Below are 17,523 nucleotides of genomic sequence, written 5' to 3'. Positions count from 1 at the left end.
TAGAAATAAAGAATCTCTAACTGAAAGGCATCCAACTCCTTCTCAATGAGAAAGAAATACCTTCTATGGCATTATTGACAAATGATCACTTGGGCTAGTTGTGGCTGCTTCCAGTGACAGGGACCTCACTACTAGCTATTTTTGCTAGAAGAGCTGTGCTCTTTTCTGTACCTTTCCAAAGGACCAGAGCTGTGTGTGATTCCAATGTAAACTGACAATAAAAGAGACGAATTAGCATAACTGACTCTTTCAGTTATGAAGATTAAATAGCCTTTTATTGCAGATGTTTGCCAAGGAAAATGCTCCCCGGTGGAAGACTCTAAGCAGTTAAGATAGATTTGATGAGGGTTTTAATTGCTGTTATGCAACTGGTAATGGAAAGGTTTTATTAAATGTCATGCAAGAGTCAATCAATAGTTTAGAAGAGAAAAGCTTCTCTCTGATATAGACCTCAGGCTTTTCCAACAGTAGTTTATCAGCAGGGGCAGTTCCATAAGCAACCCCAAATATTTATCAAATACCCAGTATGCATATGACAATATCATAAATGTTTTGGGGACTGTTAGGAATTAGTAAAAAAAATAAATAAATAAGCCCATGCTATGGAAGATCTACTGATTTGAAGCAAGCAAACAACTATTGTGGAAGCCAAAATAAATACAGACGTATTTATTTTGTACACACATGTATATATATGCATTCTACTTAAAAGCAATTCAGTATATAATCTCAAGAATGAAATATATTAAGATGAAATATGTACAAAAATATCATTTTATTTGCAAAATGATATACCATAAAGATTTTTGTTCATTTATTTGTTTTCTTAGTAGCATATTGGAAAACAAACAAAAACAAAAACATTGTCTAGAATGCAGAACACTTGGGTTCTAGTCTATCATTAACTACCTAGACCAGGGGCACTTCCTTGACTTCTCTGGTTATGAGTGATCACTAGTAAAATGGAGCTTTAGGTAAAGTTCTGAGGACTTTTGATAGCTCTAAGATCCATTGTTTCCATGAAGGAGTAAGCAACTCCAGTGTAAGTATCTAATAATTCATGATATAAAATTATTCTATAAAATTTTAGGAGTCTGTTTATTGTATAAAGGATATGCATACTAACCTAAGAATCATATTTTCCACAAAATGCATATATTTTAAAACTAAAATAGGAACTTGATCAGCAAATCATAGTTGGTATTTCCAAGATCCCCAAACTTCTGAAAGATTATCTAAAACAATTTTTATCACATTCAACATACTGTCAAGCTTGTCTCTTCCTATTGGTGTCACACTCCCATAACTGCTCAGTGATCTACGTGGATAAATAAAAAGTACATTGTTTTTGTAAAAGAGTTGATTCTTCCTAAAACAGGTGGTAATAGAGCATGAATCATTTAGTGCCATTCTGTAGTTCTGTGATCTATCAAGACCGAATCAGCAACTTGACTTTTGAAAAGAAGTGCTTGAGATTGAGGGAGATTATTAAATGTAGAGAGGGTATACCTGTGTTTAAGTCTCAACTCTACCCTTTAGCTCTGTTACCTTGGAGAAGTTGTCTACCTCTCTCTTTGCCCAATTTAAAGGACATGAATATCAACGTTGTTGAAAGTGAGATAATGTACAGATTTCTATGCTGTAATATGACATGTATAGGTTATCATTACAGTTTTGACCTTCAGATTGTTTCCAGACTTAAAAGGATTTTGTTGAACTCTTATTTATGCTAGGCATTCTCACAAAGAATCTCTCATTTAATCCATAAGAGTTGAATTAGATTTTGCATCCAGGTTAAAGATGGAATTGTAGAATAATTTATGAGAATTTGGTGAAAGCGAAAGCAATGGTGAGGGGTTACTGCTTGAGAAGAAACCTGCTGTAGCTGCCCACTTTAAGTATTTGTTGTGGATAGCAGTTTTGGAAAAAAAAGGAGAAAATGCTGTGCATAGATTGAGCCACAGCTTAATTGCCAGGAACACAATCAAGTGTCAATGCATTCTTTACCCATTCTCTAGTCCTCAAGATCTAGTGTGTACCTAAAGGCCATCCATCTACTAACAGCTATGTTTATACAGGTTAGAGGGTTGTGTTAGAGCTGTTTTCTCTGGAAAGGACATCAGAACCAAAAGGAAACACACAAAGTAAGTGAAGGAAATCCTGCTGTGTGCTTTTGGATCAATTATTTAACAGATGCAGCATACTTCACTACACAGAATTTCTTTTCTGAAAGATGAAATATCAATGGAGAGAAAGTTACAGGAATGCCTACTATGTGCCAGGCACTTCATTAGAAACAAAGCAATTTATATGTGGTATTTTGTTTTGTCCCTTCAGCAATCATAACAGGCAGTGATGACTAATTCACATTTTACAGGTGAAGGAACTAAGGTTTAGGCATGTCAAGTCATGCAGCTAGCAATAGTGGGATTTAAACTTAAGTCTCCATTATGATCTCAGACCCAAGATTATCTCTGGGGATGCTTTCAAGTTCCCAGGGGGATGACTTTTCATCTACCCACAGACTCTCTATCATTTTGGTTTTACTTTACAAGTAGGTAAGGAGTTGCATAGTTTTAAAAGGACAGTTTTCCTCTCAGTATGCTGCTTCCTGTAACTGCAAAATTAGAATTTCATTGAAATTTGGCTTCAAGGTGGTTCCCTCTGTTAAAAAATGCCCCAAGAAGGGCCAACAATCTCTTAGCAGCCTCAGGATGTGTGGCAGATTAGATCATGGTTCTACTCTTCATGTCCTCCCTCTATTACAATTATACATTTAAACCATTTGCCACATGACACCGCAGTTCTGCCCCCTCTTTCCCCATGGCCTTGATGCTAAATTGGGCCATGATTTTTTTTTAAATGAAATGTAGAAGAAGTACTAGTGTGCCAGTTCCAGGCCAAGACCATCAAATGCATGGAATATTCCCACCTGTCCTGTCATGTTCCTGCCTTTCATCATGAAGAGAACATGCCTAGGGATCCGCTGGTCCAGTGAAGATGAGAGAAATGTGGAGCATACCTGAACCAACCTGCAGCCTAAAGAAAGGCTACCCTTAACATAGCATAGATCAATTGATCCATAGAATCAAAATACATGTTTTTTTTAGTAGAAGTCACTAATTTGAGAGTATAATATTAGCATTATCATTGCAATAGCTACGTAGCAGTGTTTATGAGTTAATAGGGCCTCTTTTAAAGAAAAGTTTTGGTAGGTAAGAGAGTAAAGAGAACAGAATGCTGGCCATCTTCTGGTAAAGGAAATAGGGAAGAAGTCAGAGAATATGATTAGGTAGGAAAGGCCATATGACAATATGCTCATTAGGTCTTTGGAGAGTTGTGGGTAATACACCAGGCACCTCTTGTGTGACTTTGTGCTTGTATGGTTTCCTTGAGAACTTTAGTGACAAAAGAAGAATGTCCTCTGGTATGAAAACAATTGATTGACAGAGACATTGAGTTATTTAAGCAAACCTATTCTTTCAAACTCTGCAACTGGTAGGTAACTCACACTCCAAGTTCAGGGAGAAAGAAAAATTACTAGGTTAGAGAACCTCCCCATTTAATCTCCTTGCTCTATGGCTAAAATTATGGTGCTGTTGGGTAAAGCATTATGTCTGAAAATCATCTGTGATGAGTTTTGTGTTTAGAGAGAAGGTGCCAAAATCGGATAAAGCAGGGGATTTTTTTTCCTTCTGAAATGACTTAATTTCTGTAGTGCTCTAATAAGCATGTTTTGCTTGATGGGCTGGTGGCCGGCTGCATTATGTGTGTTTGTTTCTCTGCTGCTCTTCAGAGCCACAATAGCACTTCAGATAATGGCCGTGGCATAATTGCCATTACACAGATGTTATTTGGTCAGATGCTGCTCTTCTTTCTGCCTTCTAAACATCTGATCTCCGCAGCATCACACATTGTCATTCAGGTGGGAAGAAGCAGGATTTCTGAAGCTCATCTTTTTTTCCAAAACACACTTCTTAAAATGACAAAAAGTATGGTCTTCCTTGGGAAGAAAATAAAATCTCTATGGAGAAAAATGAGTAGTATGTTTACAAGGACTGGCTAAATTATTACTGTTATCCACATAAAGAACTACCAAACCACCATAAATTATGATAATGCAGATCTATATTTACTGACTTGAACATATATACACAATCCAATTGATTAGTGAAAGAGCTCATTGATAAAAGCATATGTAGTATGATTCTATTTTAATTATACAAGTGTGTATGTGTGGATATAGGTAGAATAAAATATAAATTAACATATATTTGAAGTCAGAAGCCTTAAAGGTGTCAATATTTTATTAGTGGTTACATCTGAGTGATAGGATTTTATAGGATTTAAAGTTGTGTCTTATATTTTTCCTTTTCTTTTTGTAATGAGTACTACTTTCTATAATCAAAACAATAAATATATTTTATTTTTAAAAAATGGAAACAAAGGGCATGTCTAAATTTTTATAAAATTTTGTACGTATTTTTCCAATATAATATTTCATTATTCAAAATAGTGTAAACCTACTATTTTTCTTCATTTTGACCAGAGTAGAGGTCAATTTTCATAAATGGACTAAGATGAATTATGGAGCTTTGGAAAGGCCACTAGACACCTGCTACTTATGCAGATAGACACCATAAAATATGCTTTGTTGGATTAAATTCAAGTACCTTTTCCTGGAAAGGTGAAAACACAGTCAATCATACTTTTAACAAACATACTCAACATCTATAGCAGGGTACTGTTCTTTGTACTGTAGGAGAAGAAAGGATCCACAGGAGTAGTAATAATAACACCCTATGTGTGCTTTCCAACATTCATCCTATGAATTATTACTTACAATCCTTATAGGATAAGGCAAAAAAGGCCAAAGAATGATCACTTTTCAGATGAGTGAACCGAGGCTCAGATAAGTAAAATAGCTTGTACAATTCTGCACAGAACCATCTTCCCCCAGATTTAGCAGTCATGTCCCAATTCTTTAGGTCAGTGCTCTTGGCATTCCAAATGTCATCAAAATAATGGGAGTCTTTTTTTTTAATTTTAATTTTATTTTTCTATCTAGCTATAGTTGTCTTTCCTCTTAAGGGATATTTCTGTCTAAACAACTGGGACTAGTCATCTAGAATTGGATTATCCCTTCAGCTGGATGATACTGGCAAAAGCTGGCTGATCATCAATATTTTATGAATGAAGAGTATATGAATGAAGAGGCTGAGAGTCAGTAGGGCAAGGGAGCAGAAACTCAGGACACCAGGTTGGCAGAGGTGAGCAGTGATCTCCTAGAAGCCAGTGACAGAATGGGTGCCTTGGATTCTGAAGTGACCATATTTGCTGCTTCCCCAGTGTTGAGTTCACCCCAGGGATTCATGTAAACTGGTCCAAGCAATCTCTTTCCCTTGGGCAGTAATTTGTTTAGGAAGTTTCAGGCAATCCAATTCTAAGGAGTAAGACTGAAGGAGAAATCTCCTGGGAGACTTCTAATAAATGTTTCCTTTACCTAGAAAGCAGCCACAAAGAATAAATAGTCCCTAATTGGGGGTTACAATGTCATATTCCAACATAATCTGGAACCAGAGAGACGAAGATTCAGATCCACCTGGTACTGTGCATAACAATTCTGTGACCAGCAGGGGAAACTCTTGGACTTTTCCTATCATCTTTTCTCTTCCTCTGTTCCTATTGTTTTTCTCATCGTCTCTCCCCTTTACCAAGGTCTGTCCCTTTCTTGGGCTCATTTTCCTGACCACTGGACAGAGCAAAGAAGTGAATTTACTTCTGTATGGCTCTACTTCGAGATGGGGTTTGGCTGAATTGAGCATTTAACCAACAGCCTTTCTTCTTCCCACTCATTCCCTGCCTTTATTTCTTTTTTTTTTAAATTTTTTAACGTTTATTTATTTTTGAGACAGAGAGAGACAGAGCATGAATGGGGAAGGGTCAGAGAGGGAGACACAGAATCTGAAACAGGCTCCAGGCTCTGAGCTGTCAGCACAGAGCCCAATGCGGGGCTCAAACTCACGGACCGCAAAATCATGACCTGAGCCTTAGTCGGCCGCTTAACCAACTGAGCCACCCAGGCGCCCCTCCCTGCCTTTATTTCTGACTAGTTCAACTTCCATGTTGATGAGGAAAAGCCTCATCTTCAAAATTCCTCAGCTTTATGACTTTGGTTTCTGAAATTTGCATTTCCATTCAACTTCAACTACACAAAATTGAATAACCTTATCACTCCAAAGGCACTCCATATTCATATTGGCATTCCAGAAGTTCATGCTGCCAACCCAATTTCCTCATCAACCTCATCCCTCTGAGGCTTTTCCTGATTCCTTCATGCCTTTCTTGAAGGCTTTCCTGGATCCTCTAATGAACTCCAATTCAGCTATTTCAACATTATTGTCTTGACTACTTTAGTCAAGAGCTCCCTTGCTCTTCATTTACGTCCCTTCTGTCAATCCCCCACCCTGGGTCACAATCATAATTCTGTTTCTCTACTTCTGGGTTCTGAGCTTCACTGGAGAAACGTAAATAACAACCAAACGAATCAGTATCAGAATCAGTGTCAAATGGACTTTTTGTCAACTTTCTACTACATTCCCACAGCAGCTGTTGCAAATATTTCCCCACATTTTCAGGCCTCTGATCTTACTCCTTCTTCTTAAAGCAAAGTTTCCTAAATGTTAATATGCAAATTAATTTCCTGGGAAACCTTGTTAAAATGAAATTTCAACACATGTTGCTGAAATTACTGGTTTAAAATCGTTCTTTTGAGTAGAAAGGTCTTAGATTTCGTTCTCTTCTGTTTCTCTGGAACTTTGGTCAAAAAACTATTTGCCTTTTGTCTTATATATTCAATCTCTTCTCCCCTATCTCCTTTCCCTAGGTTCACAAGCATACTCAGAAAATATATGGGGCGCCTGGGTGGCTTGGTCGGTTAAGCGTCCGACTTCAGCTCAGGTCATGATCTCACGGTTTGTGAGTTTGAGCCCTGCGTCGGGCTCTGTGTTGACAGCTCAGAGCCTGGAGCCTGTTTCAGATTCTGTGTCTCCCTCTCTCTCTGCTCCTCCCCTGTTCATGCTCTGTCTCTCTCTGTCTCAAAAATAAATGTTAAAATTTTTTTTTAACTAAAAAAAAAAGAAAATATGAACTTCACTAACTCCACTATTCCTTAAAGTAGTATTTCCCAAAATGCATGCTATGGAACAAAGTCTTTCAAGGTATAGTATGTGATACAAAAACTGAATTCTAGGTCAAATACACTTGGAAATGTTAGGTTAAACATAGTTCAAAAATTTTCTTTATGACAGTATTTGCTTAGATGTATTTGCCTAAGCACCATTTCTAGAATTAATTTAGTAAATACTATTCTAGAACTACATTCCCTGTTGATCCTTCCTTTCAAAATACAACTTCTCTAAACTGTAGTTTGCATGGATTGCCTCAAATCCTGCAGCCCCTATTGAGTTAGTGAACGCTTACACTTCACCTTTTGCTCACTATTCAAATGTAACTAATCCTTCAAATAAAATTAGATATTGAACACATTCCCCTTTACTACAAGTTTTTAAATTACATATTGCTGTAAAATATATACATACAGGGGGAAGTAAGAAGCTAAAACTACCCATAATCCCAAGACCCAGATACAATTATGCTTAAAATTGTTTTACGTATCCTTCCAACCTTCTGTCCATATGTGTGTGTTTATGCACACACATACACATACCATATACTTATATACAGTATATGTACAGATAGATAGATATTGTATGTGTGTATATATACACACATATATATATAAGTGTGAGTGTGTATGTATCAGCATACATACACACATTATATGTCTGAATAGGATAGATTGTATAATAAGGTAAGCAATTTTTCTCTTAACAGATGCTATCACAATTTCTTTAAGGGAGAGAAGAATTGTTAGTTTTGAAAATTGTAATAGTAAGTGCTTGGAGTAGAAGGTGAGCTTCTGGGGGGAAGGAAGCTGGGTTCTATAATGGAAGGGGAAGCATTTACATTTTCCTTGAGACTTTGGGATAGGTCATAGTGATGAGAAGAGAGGTGAATAAGAGTTGTGGATGGTGTAAAACTGTGTGGTATGTGGTATTATATTTTCTCTTGAGTTTTTGAGTATCTAAGAATGCTTTAAGCACCTCTTTTTCCTAAGAACTGGTGAAGGAACTATGTTTCTTGTCTAGATTCATACTATATGGCCCTTAGCACATGAGAGTGCAAGAGCCCAGACAGAGAGAAGGATATGATGACAAAATCCCCCATATAATACATGTATATCTGGGGAAAGATTTGAATATCCATAGATGTTAGAATTGGAGGTTTAAAGCCAAGATTATTTATATACTTGAAAATAAAGGAACAGCTACCCTTGACAATGGGAAAGTAAAGTATATATTTGAGTGTTATATACTACTTATTGTGTATTTTTCTGCAAAAAATGATATCAAGTATTTCAGTTTGTTTTATATTCTGACAACCAGGTTTTCAATTTTATTGGATGGACCAGTCATTTATTTGTCAGCAACCCAGTTGTAATATGCAAGTGTGATTTTATGGTTTTTGTTTGTTTTTGTTTCTTTGTAAGAGATTTTGATAAAACCATTAAAAATCTGACCATTTCACATCAGCTTTAATAAGTTTGAATCTTGGGCTTGACAGCACTAGTACATCAGTCTTAGGTCTTGTAGTGATGCCTCAACATTAGGGTTAAGCTCCCTCCACCCTCTTCCATTTTTCCAGCCTCATTTCTTCCTATATATCCCTTTCTTTCTCTCCTACCTTCCCTAATCTAAAGAGATCTTGACACCACATACACTATAAGCTCCAGGCACACTCAAGTTCTTGGCAACTCCAAAATGGCAGAGCCTTTCAATACTTCTTGTGCTCTTGTTGTTTGGAATGCCCACCTCCTTAATATCCAATTCAACCATTATCTGCTTTAAGGAATCCTTTCTTCAATCCCTGCAGGAAGAATAAATGTTTCAATTTTCTCAGCTTCCCCAGCATTTTATTTATATCTCTATTATAGCAGTTATCATGTTGCCTTTTAACTATTTGTTTCCATGCTTCCTCCTGGCCTAGAGGTAGGAGGAGAGATGATTCAATATTATAAAATATGAACACATTCTTAATCTATTTATGATTACTAATAACCATGATGTCAAAGCTAAGGTGAAGATTATGACATGTAGCAATAATACTCTGCCCCAACTAGTACACCTGCACAAATGTGCATATGCTTTCTCTCTCTCTTTTGCTTTCTTCTAGTTAATAGGGTAACACTCTAAGAGGATCTATTATGCCAGACATTTTCCTCTCATGAGATGTCTAGCACAGTGAATCTCAAACATCAACATGCAAATAAACTACCTGGGTAGTTTGTTAAAATGCAAATACTGATACAGTAGGTCCAGGGTGGATCCTAAGAGTCTGCTCTTCTAAGAATCTCTCAAGAGATGCCAATGTGACTGATGTGTAGGCTCTGCAAAACATGTTTCCATTGCTGTGAATGGAAAGCCAGGCAGAAAATTTATACATGAAGAATTTATACCTCAGATGAGGTTTGGGTTCTAAAATCAGCCAATACCATATACAGTTAAAATTATCTTTGAAAGTATCATAGGAATTTGCCAGGGTGGAGAACGGCACAGTCTTCTCAACAAGTTCCATATAATATCAGCTTGATCCTTCAGTGTTTGACAACTGGGAAAGGATCAGTGTAATGCACATAATTAATTGGTTCCACCAAGACTGTGCTTCTAGGCCTTACAACCCAACCTCCATCTGTGTCTAGCTAATATTTGAAACTAGGAAAACTATTCCTAATCAACATGGAATGAAGAGTGTATTTACTGTCTTATATGCAAAAATTTGATAATTCTTTGGTTGAACATCATGTGGAGTCAAGTTGACATGTAGAGATCATGTAGACAAAAATAAAAAAAAAATTGTAGACAAAAATAAATGACTAATAAATAGGTACACAAATAAATAAGTTAATGTCTTTAAACACCAGAATTACAATGCTCACTCTCTGAGACACATGTGGGAACCGAGATTGTTGTCGGAAAAAATACCTTCTAATTTCCCATTTCATGCCCATTTCTGGGTATAGGTTCACTGAGTAGAATGGCAAGCAGAACTCACACTAGATTAATTGTTTCTTAGGTTAATAGTTCCAAGGTTCTCATAATATCAGTGCCAAACACATGTAAATTTTTATGTATTCTTACCATCTATAGATTGAGATTGAAAGTTCAGGATTTCTTAGACAGACAACCTGTAAGTCAAGGCCTGCAAAGCAGTGGAGTGAATATGGAAAGGCTGTCATAGAATATTGAATAACGTAATAAATGTATTTCTGCTGAAATCCATAAACCTGTCATTTTCAGTTCCCAATGATAAGCCAATATAAGAAAATCTACATGATTTTTTCATAATTCCTTATCCTTTTTATGGACTATTTCCTGATAAAAGAACTGGATAGCTTTTCAATCTTTACTGTCATTTGGCTTCTGTTCTCTCCTTACGGTGTAGTTGATCATGAGTATTCAGCAATTCTATAATATTCATTTTGCCTTTACAAATAACAGTGAAATTTAAAGTTTTTATGTCACTCTGATTGAGCCCAATGAACTTTTTCAGGCATGTGATTAAATACTAGGCAATAATCAACTTTCTTATAATCTATTTTCACACTTATCTTTTGCTTTACCTACTACCTGTATCAATCTACACAAATCAATAGAAATTTTGGGGAAAAAAAGATACTTTTAAAATAAAATGCATGATTAGTCCTTCTTACTTCCCAATGTCAGAATCAAACTGGACCAACAACCTGCTCTTAATGTCTCTGAGCAAGCTAATCCTGCTCCTGCCTGAGGGTGCTCTGGGAGATGATTGAAAATATTAAGATATGAAAACACAGTGGAACTATAATAAACAACTCAGCAATATGCCTTCTAAGGTGGACAGATTCTTGGTAGGCAGCCCTAATTATTGCAATCGCTTTTAGGTGTTCTAATGCACTCAGCTGAATTATGCACCACACTGCTTCTGAATGACACAGCCATTTCTGACTCCATTAATATGGAAGATTTCAGCCAAATGCTCTTAAACGATAGCTTCTCTTTATTTGTAATTTCAGACTCTATTGATTTCCTTCTGTTCCCTTCATTATGATTTCAATTGATTACCTTGGCAACTGCAATAACAATGATTGCACTTGACACTGTCTGAGACTCTTGAGATGGTATTTGAATAGGAATGGTATAATTTGGGGGAAAGTGCCTGCAAGAACCTGTCATTAACAGTACACTTACACTTTACTTTTATTGACTTTCCTCTCTTTTGAGTAGGCCCTTGTCACATTGTTGGCTGTTAACAGGGCTACTGTAGTAGTTCAGATTTCTGCAGCTCTTCAGAAATAAAAGATTCTTATTATGAAAGAGAATGGGGGGCTTGCATGTATATGTGTATGTGTGTGCATATACATATGTATATGTATATACACACACAAACACACATACATGGATATATAATGTGTGTGTGTGTGTGTGTGTGTGTGTAGCTTTTGCCATTTTGCCAATGCTGCCAGCTCTGTGACTTGCCATTTGGGTCAACATACCAGCTGGGATGGGCATTTGGTAGTGGTTGAACTTTTAGGACATTGGAACTCAAATTAAAGACTCCAGACAAGATTTGATAATGAATTCTGCACAATGTCTTTATTAGGCTTTTAAGAAAGAGATAAACAAACAAATTTGCTTTGTGTCATTGTCACACCATAGAATTTAAAATTCAAAGTCTCAACTCTGCATTGCAAGCTGAGAATTTTATGCAAGCTTTTAGGTCTCCACTTTAGGTCAGCTGGTCCTTCCTCAAAGACTGTTTTCTCCATGAAATTCCTGGAGAATATCTGCTATGCAGCAGGAGGGCATCTATGGTCAGACTTTGTGTTTCTTTCTAATAGTGTTGGTTTAATTAAATAGCCACCCATTCATCCTGTGGATAATAGCACAAGGCTTCCAGGACAGGAGGAGATACTTGCCAAGTATCTACACACGAATTTAGGAATACTAAGTTTCAGCAGTTTCCTTCTGTGAGCCCATGTTCTGTTCATTCTTTGGAAACGATGTAACTCTCTGAGTCCTACCAAAATGTTTGGCTTATTTATACCAGGTTTGCCTGCCAGTCTTAGTATGGTGAGAAGAATCATGAATTAGAACTCCACAGCATGGTTTCTAGGCTCATCTCTGCCATGGACTATGTGACGTTTTGCAAGTCAATTTACAGAATTTAGACCCCAGTTTACTCACCTCTTAAACAAAAGGACTAGATCTGATGATACCTAAGGCCCTTTCTAACAATATTTTGATAATAAAACATTTGACAAAGCAACCTGGTAAGCCAGCTTAATAATAATAAATTCACGTGTCAATGAATTTAAGTAGGGGAGGCAGTGGCTGCCATAAAATATGCTTAGTTTTTGTAGGACCTGCAATTTTGGAAAAAAACGAATAAATAAATAGTAAAAAGATTCATGAGTCAAAGCTATCTACTTTTCTTCTTCAAAATCATTCATCCTTGCCCATCTGGGTGGCTCCAACGCTTCTTTGGGCTGAAAGCTAATTAATTTGATCAACTATTTCCTGTTTGGAAGACACAAGATTCTGGTTCCATCCTTATAATCAGTTTTTAGTTTGTTAAAACTAAAGGGCTGGGCAGGGAAAGACTATAGCATTGCCAACTCCACATCAGAGAATGGTCAAATACACTTTTCAGGGTCAGACAGCAAATGAGCAGAGTCTTCAATGACACAAGTCCTGAGGAGACACTGTAAAAGTGTCTGCTATGATGACTGTATATATCTTTTGTTATGCAATATGAGATCAGAGAGGAGAATGGGTAAAGGGCAGTCTCTAAAGAAAAAGGCAGAGGAAGAGGAAAAGGGAAGAAGGCAGACTCGAAGAGAAGGCTGATTATGTCATATTCAGCTATAAGTTCTCCTTTCTGTGAAGTCTGTTTTTTCACAGAACTGTGGATTCTCATTTGGTTTTGACATGGCCTATCCTTCATCACTGCCAGAAATGAAATCAGTGTCTTCTGGATGAAAAGTCTTCATGTTTACCATGTTTAAGGATGCCAATCATTATCAGCCTCAATATTCAGACTCGCTTGTCGGTTGGTAATCATAATGCCAGCAGTCTTAAAAAGGAATATGGAGTAAACAGTGGATGGATGACAGCCTAACTCCTTGACAACAGTGAAGAGTCAAGGGAAAGTATAATTTTAATCACAGAAGCCAGATGTGAAAGGAGCTTCCCCTTTCTCTTTAACAAGCCCTGCTCATTTCTCATTGTCACCTAACACAACCCCAAATGTGGGGATCTTGGCTGTTTAAGAAAGGGATGGTGACAGCCACTTTATATTGAAACACTGCAAGAAGATTAGGAGAAAGGAAAGGAGATTCATGACCTTCGCAGCTTTTAGTAATTGCTCCCTTTGAAACAGAAAGGCCAGCTTAAAATGAAGAAGACTCCAGAACAGAAGTAACTAGACTGTGCCAGCACAACCCTGGATAATGTTATTAGTTTCTCAGAGGTTTCATATACAATATTCCATTTGATTCTCACCAGAACAAGAGGTTCTCACTATTCTGCCTTATGTCAATGGGGAAACAAACTCACCATTTGGTGGAGTTTATGAAGATAGAAAGAGGCGAAACTTAGGAACTGAAAGCAAATATTACATTAACTTAGAATATTTTTTTTCCATTGTAACACAGCTTCCTTGTGGAAAACCAAGCACTGTATTCAGAGAAAAACCCTATCTGGGAGATTGTGCTAGGGGTGACTTGGGCTTTAGTTAAGCATTGATTTTTGAGTCTCAGAGATTGTGATTGCTAGAAGCAAGGGCTTTTCTTGGCATCATTTCCAAGACCCTACAATAGATCCTGGGATTTTCCCCTGCTGTCACTGCCTCTGTGCTGACATAGCATAGCATAGCACCCAATGGCTAACAGATCTGGGAGACTGGCACAGAACTTTGGAACGAGCAGATTTTCCTTGTGTTGGTGCCCCTTTGTAATGGTTTCTTGCTTCCTCATCCTACTGCCAGGGAATGTGTCCTTTCATGAGGGCATTTGAAGGAGATGCTTTTTTGTTTAGTGATTTTCTGCACCAGCAGTTTCTTCATTTAGAGAATGAAATGGATATACCTCACCTTGGGAAGTGATGTTCTGGAATCTGTTCCTTTTCTGTGAGCGGCCAGGTGGCAGGGACACTGCAGACATGGAATAAAAGAGGATACCTCTTTGCAGAGGAGAAAAGGGTCTGGGTGAAGAGTATCAAGTCCAGGGGATGGTTGTGGCCATCTTTTCCCAGAACTAGAATAAAATAACCAACTTGGCCTGCCAGGACTGTGGCAAAGAAACCTATAGAATGCAGTCAGCAATGTGGTTTGTACTGGGGATTTTTTTTTTAATGCTTATCAATAAGCATCCTTGATATTTATGAAAGTGTCACTTGAATGAAAATTTAGTAGAACAACTTAACCCAGGGACCTGATGAATACATTAGTGAAGATTTTGATAGTCCAGGGACTGAACCAGAAAGGAAACAACCACATGAAAGAAGCATAAACCTAAATTCTAACCTAAGTTCACTGGAACACAGGATGAGTACATTGGATGACAGTCATTAGGCATCATGGTGCACATAAAAAAATATACTCTTTTTCAAGTGCATCTTGCATTAAGAGACTGCATGTTTTGGGGTCAAAAAAGTTGACTTACGAACAAGATAGTTCTGGCTTCAAATCCTAGCTCTGCCACTCACAAACTGTGTGGTTTTGGAAGAGTCATTTAACCTTTCTGAGCCCTAGTTTCTTCACCTATAAAATGGATATAATGATACTAATTTGTAAATACATAACGTAGTTGATAAATGGCAGTTATCATTGTCACTATTGTTTAAGTCCAAAAAGATTCTGTATTGGTTGTATTAGCATTACTTTTGTTGTTTTCAGTGATTTTTTTCTCTGGTTGCGTATTCTACATATAATTCTAAAGGTCCCAGTTTGCTTACAGATATGCTTGCCATCAGTTTCCTGACACTGAGGTTAATCTCTAGATTCTCAACTGCCATAGCAAAAATTACCTGTTCTACAGTATTGAGCTCTTTTTCATATAGCAATCCCAGTTTTCTTTTAGTTACTTTCAAAAGAGGATTTGGCCAAGAATCTATATGACATTAAATAAGGTTATGACATCTTTTGTGATTTCTTTTCAAATTGATATTTACTCCTAGATCTATCTCAGGTCAGTCACATTCTTCATTAATTGTTTGCAAAAGCATAGATTTCTACTCCTAACGGTGAGATTAAAATTAATGCTAAGTGAAATAAGTCGTGCAGAGAAAGACAGATACCATATGTTTTCACTCTTATGTGGATCCTGAGAAACTTGACAGAAGACCATGGGGGAGGGGAAGAGAAAAAAAAAAGTTAGGGAGGGACGCAAACCATAAGAGACTCTTAAAGACTGAGAATAAACTGAAGGTTGATGGGGGGTGGGAGGAAGGGGAAAGTGGGTGATGGGCATTGAGGAGGGCATGTGTTGGGATGAGCACTGGGTGTTGTATGGAAACCAATTTGACAATAAATTTCATATTAAAAAATAAATATATGTATGGTTCTTACATTTGTCCAGTCTTGTTCTAAGCATTTTAAACATATTAACTTATTAATTTTTACAGTACTGAATACTCCATTGTTATCTTCAATATATTGATGAATAGTATTATTCTTGGGCCAAAGCAAGAAAGATCTCTGTCTTGGGCTCTGTGCTTTAGTGGGCCCTACTCTAGCCCTTCTCTTATTGGGCCCCTCCTCATGGACAAAAATGGACAGTCTACGGGGTCAAGGAGACATGCCCAACTAGATGGTCTAGGGATGGCCAAGAGATAGCTGCTTGAGAGAGTCACAGAAGGAACTCTGACTCATCTGTCTTCCTAGGATAATAGAATGTATATCAATGTGCTAACTTGATTTATGGCCTTAAGTGGGTCTATGGTATGTGGGCTTCCATTTGTACTCTTTCCCCAACTGATAAAGATAAGTCCATAGATGAGGAAATCAAAGTACATAAAGGTCAAATGTTTGTTCAATATCACAGAGCAAGAAAGGGACAGAGTTGTTATTTGAACACAGGCTCTGGCTCCAGAATCTGAGTCTTCACAATACGGTATTATTGCATTGCATTTAAGAAATCTGCAGATAAAATACCGGCAAGATCTCTCACCCTTATGTCTTATCACCCTCAAGCAATGGTCCTTCAAGAAGATCCGAGATTTCTGTGCTACTGAAGGCAGCACAGCATGTTATATTGCATTTACAGAGACTCACCATTCTCTGGGGCTGATTCAGGGGCCAGTTGGGGAACAAGGGATAGACAAAGACTTAGGCTGAATTAAACAGTGGAGGAAACATTTTAAGCCATCAAAGAAATCAGGATGTTGGGTAAAATTTGGTTGAGGAAAGATTAAGGATTCCATTACAAAAAGGAAGGGTTAAAAAGCACTGATATGGAAGGATGAATTGGATTTTGAAGTCAGGTCTCTATTTGAATCTTGGTTTTTCCATTTATTTGTTGGGTGGCTTTGGCAAGTTATTTAAGCTCCTCAGACCTTTGTTCTCTCATTTTTAAAAATGGAGAGGACAGAAATCCCATGTAAATGAAAGGAATCCATATAAAATTATTAGCCTAGAACTTCATGCAAAGAAGGCACTCCATACATGAAGATATGAATAATAACAGAAATACTAGTGGCAGTAAAAATAAAAATATAAATGATAATAATGATAATAGTTAATGTTTATACAGACTTTACTACATGTCAGACACTCCACTAAGCACTTTATGTATCTTAGTTCCTTTGTTTTCATAAGAAAATAAGAGACTTCTATTATTATTATTTCCCTTTTACAAATGAAGAAACCAAGGCATCAGGAGGCTGGTTTACTTGCCCAAAGTCAGTGGGATGATAAAGTGGTAGAGACAAGATTCCACAGGTCAGCACTCTTTCACTATAAAAGATCAGATAGTATTTTAAGCTTTGTGGGGCAGATGATCTCTACCAGAACTACACCACCTGCCCTTGTATTGTGAAAGCAGCCATGAACAATACAGAAACAAATGAACATGATTGTGTTCCAATAAAACTTTATTGACAAACACTGAAAGTGAGATTTTATATATTTTCACATGTCATGAAATACTATTGTTCTGACATTTTACCCAATCACCAGATTGTAGGCCATACAAAAATAGGCAGTGGGTAGATTTGGCCCATAGGCCATAATTTGCTGTTTTCTGTTCTAAACAAAGAGCCTCAGTATGGTCACCTCCTGTCCTTATCTAAGGGAGTTTAACATATTGACTGTCTAGCTACAGAATCTGCAATAATAAGAAAGGGCAGAAGGGACAATTGGGTTGTT

Source organism: Neofelis nebulosa, chromosome 12, assembly GCF_028018385.1.
Source record: "Neofelis nebulosa isolate mNeoNeb1 chromosome 12, mNeoNeb1.pri, whole genome shotgun sequence".
Taxonomy (NCBI): Eukaryota; Metazoa; Chordata; class Mammalia; order Carnivora; family Felidae; genus Neofelis; species Neofelis nebulosa.
Note: the sequence above shows the minus strand (reverse complement) of the source record.